The sequence below is a fragment of the Salvelinus namaycush genome, unplaced genomic scaffold, assembly GCF_016432855.1.
Source record: "Salvelinus namaycush isolate Seneca unplaced genomic scaffold, SaNama_1.0 Scaffold625, whole genome shotgun sequence".
Lineage (NCBI taxonomy): Eukaryota > Metazoa > Chordata > Actinopteri > Salmoniformes > Salmonidae > Salvelinus > Salvelinus namaycush.
In genome coordinates, this window is record NW_024061337.1 from 138,800 (window position 1) to 146,994 (window position 8,195).

An 8,195-nucleotide genomic window follows, 5' to 3' on the forward strand; every position below is an offset into this window, starting at 1 on the left:
TGGTTAGCTAGGAACTCCCCTCACCTGGTTGTCAGGTCTTAATTGGTTAGCTAGGAACTCCCCTCACCTGGTTGTCTAGGTCTTAATTGGTTAGCTAGGAACTCTCCTCACCTGGTTGTCAGGTCTTAATTGGTTAGTTAGGAACTCTCCTCACCTGGTTGTCTAGGTCTTAATTGGTTAGCTAGGAACTCTCCTCACCTGGTTGTCAGGTCTTAATTGGTTAGCTAGGAACTCTCCTCACCTGGTTGTCTAGGTCTTAATTGGTTAGCTAGGAACTCTCCTCACCTGGTTGTCTAGGTCTTAATTGGTTAGCTAGGAACTCCCCTCACCTGGTTGTCTAGGTCTTAATTGGTTAGCTAGGAACTCTCCTCACCTGGTTGTCAGGTCTTAATTGGTTAGCTAGGAACTCCCCTCACCTGGTTGTCTAGGTCTTAATTGGTTAGCTAGGAACTCCCCTCACCTGGTTGTCTAGGTCTTAATTGGTTAGCTAGGAACTCCCCTCACCTGGTTGTCTAGGTCTTAATTGGTTAGCTAGGAACTCCTCTCACCTGGTTGTCTAGGTCTTAATTGGTTAGCTAGGAACTCCCCTCACCTGGTTGTCTAGGTCTTAATTGGTTAGCTAGGAACTCCCCTCACCTGGTTGTCTAGGTCTTAATTGGTTAGTTAGGAACTCTCCTCACCTGGTTGTCAGGTCTTAATTGGTTAGCTAGGAACTCTCCTCACCTGGTTGTCTAGGTCTTAATTGGTTAGCTAGGAACTCCCCTCACCTGGTTGTCAGGTCTTAATTGGTTAGTTAGGAACTCTCCTCACCTGGTTGTCTAGGTCTTAATTGGTTAGCTAGGAACTCTCCTCACCTGGTTGTCTAGGTCTTAATTGATTAGTTAGGAACTCTCCTCACCTGGTTGTCTAGGTCTTAATTGGTTAGCTAGGAACTCCCCTCACCTGGTTGTCTAGGTCTTAATTGGTTAGCTAGGAACTCCCCTCACCTGGTTGTCTAGGTCTTAATTGGTTAGCTAGGAACTCCCCTCACCTGGTTGTCTAGGTCTTAATTGGTTAGTTAGGAACTCACCTCACCTGGTTGTCAGGTCTTAATTGGTTAGTTAGGAACTCTCCTCACCTGGTTGTCTAGGTCTTAATTGGTTAGTTAGGAACTATCCTCACCTGGTTGTCTAGGTCTTAATTGGTTAGCTAGGAACTCCCCTCACCTGGTTGTCTAGGTCTTAATTGGTTAGCTAGGAACTCACCTCACCTGGTTGTCTAGGTCTTAATTGGTTAGCTAGGAACTCCCCTCACCTGGTTGTCTAGGTCTTAATTGGTTAGCTAGGAACTCACCTCACCTGGTTGTCTAGGTCTTAATTGGTTAGCTAGGAACTCTCCTCACCTGGTTGTCTAGGTCTTAATTGGTTAGCTAGGAACTCTCCTCACCTGGTTGTCTAGGTCTTAATTGGTTAGCTAGGAACTCTCCTCACCTGGTTGTCTAGGTCTTAATTGGTTAGCTAGGAACTCTCCTCACCTGGTTGTCTAGGTCTTAATTGGTTAGCTAGGAACTCTCCTCACCTGGTTGTCTAGGTCTTAATTGGTTAGTTAGGAACTCCCCTCACCTGGTTGTCTAGGTCTTAATTGGTTAGTTAGGAACTCCCCTCACCTGGTTGTCTAGGTCTTAATTGGTTAGCTAGGAACTCTCCTCACCTGGTTGTCTAGGTCTTAATTGGTTAGCTAGGAACTCTCCTCACCTGGTTGTCTAGGTCTTAATTGGTTAGTTAGGAACTCTCCTCACCTGGTTGTCTAGGTCTTAATTGGTTAGCTAGGAACTCCCCTCACCTGGTTGTCTAGGTCTTAATTGGTTAGCTAGGAACTCTCCTCACCTGGTTGTCTAGATCTTAATTGGTTAGCTAGGAACTCCCCTCACCTGGTTGTCTAGGTCTTAATTGGTTAGCTAGGAACTCTCCTCACCTGGTTGTCTAGGTCTTAATTGGTTAGCTAGGAACTCCCCTCACCTGGTTGTCTAGGTCTTAATTGGTTAGCTAGGAACTCTCCTCACCTGGTTGTCAGGTCTTAATTGGTTAGTTAGGAACTCTCCTCACCTGGTTGTCAGGTCTTAATTGGTTAGCTAGGAACTCCCCTCACCTGGTTGTCTAGGTCTTAATTGGTTAGCTAGGAACTCCCCTCACCTGGTTGTCAGGTCTTAATTGGTTAGCTAGGAACTCTCCTCACCTGGTTGTCTAGGTCTTAATTGGTTAGTTAGGAACTCTCCTCACCTGGTTGTCTAGGTCTTAATTGGTTAGTTAGGAACTCTCCACACCTGGTTGTCTAGGTCTTAATTGATTAGCTAGGAACTCTCCTCACCTGGTTGTCAGGTCTTAATTGGTTAGCTAGGAACTCCTCTCACCTGGTTGTCTAGGTCTTAATTGGTTAGCTAGGAACTCTCCTCACCTGGTTGTCTAGGTCTTAATTGGTTAGCTAGGAACTCTCCTCACCTGGTTGTCTAGGTCTTAATTGGTTAGCTAGGAACTCACCTCACCTGGTTGTCTAGGTCTTAATTGGTTAGCTAGGAACTCTCCTCACCTGGTTGTCTAGGTCTTAATTGGTTAGCTAGGAACTCTCCTCACCTGGTTGTCTAGGTCTTAATTGGTTAGCTAGGAACTCTCCTCACCTGGTTGTCTAGGTCTTAATTGGTTAGCTAGGAACTCTCCTCACCTGGTTGTCTAGGTCTTAATTGGTTAGCTAGGAACTCCCCTCACCTGGTTGTCTAGGTCTTAATTGGTTAGCTAGGAACTCCCCTCACCTGGTTGTCTAGGTCTTAATTGGTTAGCTAGGAACTCTCCTCACCTGGTTGTCTAGGTCTTAATTGGTTAGTTAGGAACTCCTCTCACCTGGTTGTCTAGGTCTTAATTGGTTAGCTAGGAACTCTCCTCACCTGGTTGTCTAGGTCTTAATTGGTTAGCTAGGAACTCTCCTCACCTGGTTGTCAGGTCTTAATTGGTTAGCTAGGAACTCTCCTCACCTGGTTGTCTAGGTCTTAATTGGTTAGCTAGGAACTCTCCTCACCTGGTTGTCAGGTCTTAATTGGTTAGCTAGGAACTCTCCTCACCTGGTTGTCTAGGTCTTAATTGGTTAGCTAGGAACTCTCCTCACCTGGTTGTCAGGTCTTAATTGGTTAGCTAGGAACTCTCCTCACCTGGTTGTCTAGGTCTTAATTGGTTAGCTAGGAACTCTCCTCACCTGGTTGTCAGGTCTTAATTGGTTAGTTAGGAACTCTCCTCACCTGGTTGTCTAGGTCTTAATTGGTTAGCTAGGAACTCTCCTCACCTGGTTGTCAGGTCTTAATTGGTTAGCTAGGAACTCTCCTCACCTGGTTGTCTAGGTCTTAATTGGTTAGCTAGGAACTCTCCTCACCTGGTTGTCTAGGTCTTAATTGGTTAGCTAGGAACTCTCCTCACCTGGTTGTCTAGGTCTTAATTGGTTAGCTAGGAACTCCCCTCACCTGGTTGTCTAGGTCTTAATTGGTTAGCTAGGAACTCTCCTCACCTGGTTGTCTAGGTCTTAATTGGTTAGTTAGGAACTCTCCTCACCTGGTTGTCTAGGTCTTAATTGGTTAGCTAGGAACTCTCCTCACCTGGTTGTCTAGGTCTTAATTGGTTAGCTAGGAACTCACCTCACCTGGTTGTCTAGGTCTTAATTGGTTAGCTAGGAACTCTCCTCACCTGGTTGTCTAGGTCTTAATTGGTTAGTTAGGAACTCTCCTCACCTGGTTGTCTAGGTCTTAATTGGTTAGCTAGGAACTCACCTCACCTGGTTGTCTAGGTCTTAATTGGTTAGCTAGGAACTCTCCTCACCTGGTTGTCTAGGTCTTAATTGGTTAGCTAGGAACTCTCCTCACCTGGTTGTCTAGGTCTTAATTGGTTAGTTAGGAACTCACCTCACCTGGTTGTCTAGGTCTTAATTGGTTAGTTAGGAACTCCCCTCACCTGGTTGTCTAGGTCTTAATTGGTTAGCTAGGAACTCTCCTCACCTGGTTGTCTAGGTCTTAATTGGTTAGTTAGGAACTCTCCTCACCTGGTTGTCTAGGTCTTAATTGGTTAGTTAGGAACTCCTCTCACCTGGTTGTCTAGGTCTTAATTGGTTAGCTAGGAACTCCCCTCACCTGGTTGTCAGGTCTTAATTGGTTAGCTAGGAACTCTCCTCACCTGGTTGTCTAGGTCTTAATTGCTTAGCTAGGAACTCCTCTCACCTGGTTGTCAGGTCTTAATTGGTTAGCTAGGAACTCTCCTCACCTGGTTGTCTAGGTCTTAATTGGTTAGCTAGGAACTCCCCTCACCTGGTTGTCTAGGTCTTAATTGGTTAGTTAGGAACTCCCCTCACCTGGTTGTCTAGGTCTTAATTGGTTAGCTAGGAACTCTCCTCACCTGGTTGTCTAGGTCTTAATTGGTTAGCTAGGAACTCTCCTCACCTGGTTGTCTAGGTCTTAATTGGTTAGCTAGGAACTCCCCTCACCTGGTTGTCTAGGTCTTAATTGGTTATAGGAACTCTCCTCACCTGGTTGTCTAGGTCTTAATTGGTTAGCTAGGAACTCTCCTCACCTGGTTGTCTAGGTCTTAATTGGTTAGCTAGGAACTCTCCTCACCTGGTTGTCAGGTCTTAATTGGTTAGCTAGGAACTCCCCTCACCTGGTTGTCTAGGTCTTAATTGGTTAGCTAGGAACTCTCCTCACCTGGTTGTCTAGGTCTTAATTGGTTAGCTAGGAACTCCCCTCACCTGGTTGTCAGGTCTTAATTGGTTAGCTAGGAACTCCCCTCACCTGGTTGTCAGGTCTTAATTGGTTAGCTAGGAACTCTCCTCACCTGGTTGTCTAGGTCTTAATTGGTTAGCTAGGAACTCTCCTCACCTGGTTGTCAGGTCTTAATTGGTTAGCTAGGAACTCCCCTCACCTGGTTGTCTAGGTCTTAATTGGTTAGCTAGGAACTCTCCTCACCTGGTTGTCTAGGTCTTAATTGGTTAGCTAGGAACTCTCCTCACCTGGTTGTCAGGTCTTAATTGGTTAGCTAGGAACTCTCCTCACCTGGTTGTCTAGGTCTTAATTGGTTAGCTAGGAACTCCCCTCACCTGGTTGTCAGGTCTTAATTGGTTAGCTAGGAACTCTCCTCACCTGGTTGTCTAGGTCTTAATTGGTTAGCTAGGAACTCTCCTCACCTGGTTGTCAGGTCTTAATTGGTTAGCTAGGAACTCTCCTCACCTGGTTGTCTAGGTCTTAATTGGTTAGCTAGGAACTCCCCTCACCTGGTTGTCTAGGTCTTAATTGGTTAGCTAGGAACTCTCCTCACCTGGTTGTCTAGGTCTTAATTGGTTAGCTAGGAACTCCCCTCACCTGGTTGTCTAGGTCTTAATTGGTTAGCTAGGAACTCTCCTCACCTGGTTGTCTAGGTCTTAATTGGTTAGCTAGGAACTCTCCTCACCTGGTTGTCTAGGTCTTAATTGGTTAGCTAGGAACTCCCCTCACCTGGTTGTCAGGTCTTAATTGGTTAGCTAGGAACTCTCCTCACCTGGTTGTCTAGGTCTTAATTGGTTAGTTAGGAACTCCTCTCACCTGGTTGTCTAGGTCTTAATTGGTTAGCTAGGAACTCCCCTCACCTGGTTGTCAGGTCTTAATTGGTTAGCTAGGAACTCTCCTCACCTGGTTGTCTAGGTCTTAATTGGTTAGTTAGGAACTCCTCTCACCTGGTTGTCTAGGTCTTAATTGGTTAGTTAGGAACTCTCCTCACCTGGTTGTCTAGGTCTTAATTGGTTAGCTAGGAACTCCCCTCACCTGGTTGTCTAGGTCTTAATTGGTTAGCTAGGAACTCCCCTCACCTGGTTGTCTAGGTCTTAATTGGTTAGCTAGGAACTCCCCTCACCTGGTTGTCTAGGTCTTAATTGGTTAGCTAGGAACTCCCCTCACCTGGTTGTCAGGTCTTAATTGGTTAGCTAGGAACTCCCCTCACCTGGTTGTCTAGGTCTTAATTGGTTAGCTAGGAACTCCCCTCACCTGGTTGTCTAGGTCTTAATTGGTTAGCTAGGAACTCTCCTCACCTGGTTGTCTAGGTCTTAATTGGTTAGCTAGGAACTCCCCTCACCTGGTTGTCTAGGTCTTAATTGGTTAGCTAGGAACTCCCCTCACCTGGTTGTCTAGGTCTTAATTGGTTAGTTAGGAACTCTCCTCACCTGGTTGTCTAGGTCTTAATTGGTTAGTTAGGAACTCTCCTCACCTGGTTGTCTAGGTCTTAATTGGTTAGCTAGGAACTCTCCTCACCTGGTTGTCTAGGTCTTAATTGGTTAGCTAAGAACTCTCCTCACCTGGTTGTCTAGGTCTTCATTGATTAGTTAGGAACTCTCCTCACCTGGTTGTCTAGGTCTTAATTGGTTAGCTAGGAACTCCTCTCACCTGGTTGTCAGGTCTTAATTGGTTAGTTAGGAACTCACCTCACCTGGTTGTCTAGGTCTTAATTGATTAGCTAGGAACTCCCCTCACCTGGTTGTCAGGTCTTAATTGGTTAGCTAGGAACTCCCCTCACCTGGTTGTCTAGGTCTTAATTGGTTAGCTAGGAACTCCCCTCACCTGGTTGTCAGGTCTTAATTGGTTAGCTAGGAACTCTCCTCACCTGGTTGTCTAGGTCTTAATTGGTTAGCTAGGAACTCTCCTCACCTGGTTGTCTAGGTCTTAATTGGTTAGCTAGGAACTCTCCTCACCTGGTTGTCTAGGTCTTAATTGGTTAGCTAGGAACTCCCCTCACCTTGTTGTCTAGGTCTTAATTGGTTAGTTAGGAACTCCCCTCACCTGGTTGTCTAGGTCTTAATTGGTTAGCTAGGAACTCTCCTCACCTGGTTGTCTAGGTCTTAATTGGTTAGTTAGGAACTCCCCTCACCTGGTTGTCTAGGTCTTAATTGGTTAGCTAGGAACTCTCCTCACCTGGTTGTCTAGGTCTTAATTGGTTAGCTAGGAACTCTCCTCACCTGGTTGTCTAGGTCTTAATTGGTTAGCTAGGAACTCCCCTCACCTGGTTGTCTAGGTCTTAATTGGTTAGCTAGGAACTCCCCTCACCTGGTTGTCTAGGTCTTAATTGGTTAGCTAGGAACTCTCCTCACCTGGTTGTCTAGGTCTTAATTGGTTAGCTAGGAACTCTCCTCACCTGGTTGTCTAGGTCTTAATTGGTTAGCTAGGAACTCTCCTCACCTGGTTGTCTAGGTCTTAATTGGTTAGCTAGGGAACTCCCCTCACCTGGTTGTCTAGGTCTTAATTGGTTAGCTAGGAACTCTCCTCACCTGGTTGTCTAGGTCTTAATTGGTTAGCTAGGAAACTCTCCCTCACCTGGTTGTCTAGGTCTTAATTGGTTAGCTAGGAACTCTCCTCACCTGGTTGTCTAGGTCTTATTGGTTAGCTAGGAACTCCCCTCACCTGGTTGTCTAGGTCTTAATTGGTTAGCTAGGAACTCTCCCTCACCTGGTTGTCAGGTCTTAATTGGTTAGCTAGGAACTCTCCTCACCTGGTTGTCAGGTCTTAATTGGTTAGCTAGGAACTCTCCTCACCTGGTTGTCTAGGTCTTAATTGGTTAGCTAGGAACTCTCCTCACCTGGTTGTCTAGGTCTTAATTGGTTAGCTAGGAACTCCCCTCACCTGGTTTGTCTAGGTTCTTATTGTTAGCTAGGACTCCCCTCACCTGGTTGTCAGGTCTTAATTGGTTAGCTAGGAACTCTCCTCACCTGGTTGTCAAGGTCTTCATTGATTAGTTAGGAACTCCCCTCACCTGGTTGTCAGGTCTTAATTGGTTAGCTAGGAACTCTCCTCACCTGGTTGTCTAGGTCTTAATTGGTTAGTTAGGAACTCACCTCACCTGGTTGTCTAGGTCTTAATTGATTAGCTAGGACTCTCCTCACCTGGTTGTCTAGGTCTTAATTGGTTAGCTAGGAACTCCCCTCCACCTGGTTGTCAGGTCTTAATTGGTTAGTTAGGAACTCTCCTCACCTGGTTGTCTAGGTCTTAATTGGTTAGCTAGGAACTCTCTCACCTGGTTGTCTAGGTCTTAATTGGTTAGTTAGGGAAACTCTCCTCCCCTGGTTGTCAGGTCTTAATTGGTTAGCTAGGAACTCTCCTCACCTGGTTGTCTAGGTCTTAATTGATTAGTTAGGAACTCCCCTCACCTGGTTGTCTAGGTCTTAATTGG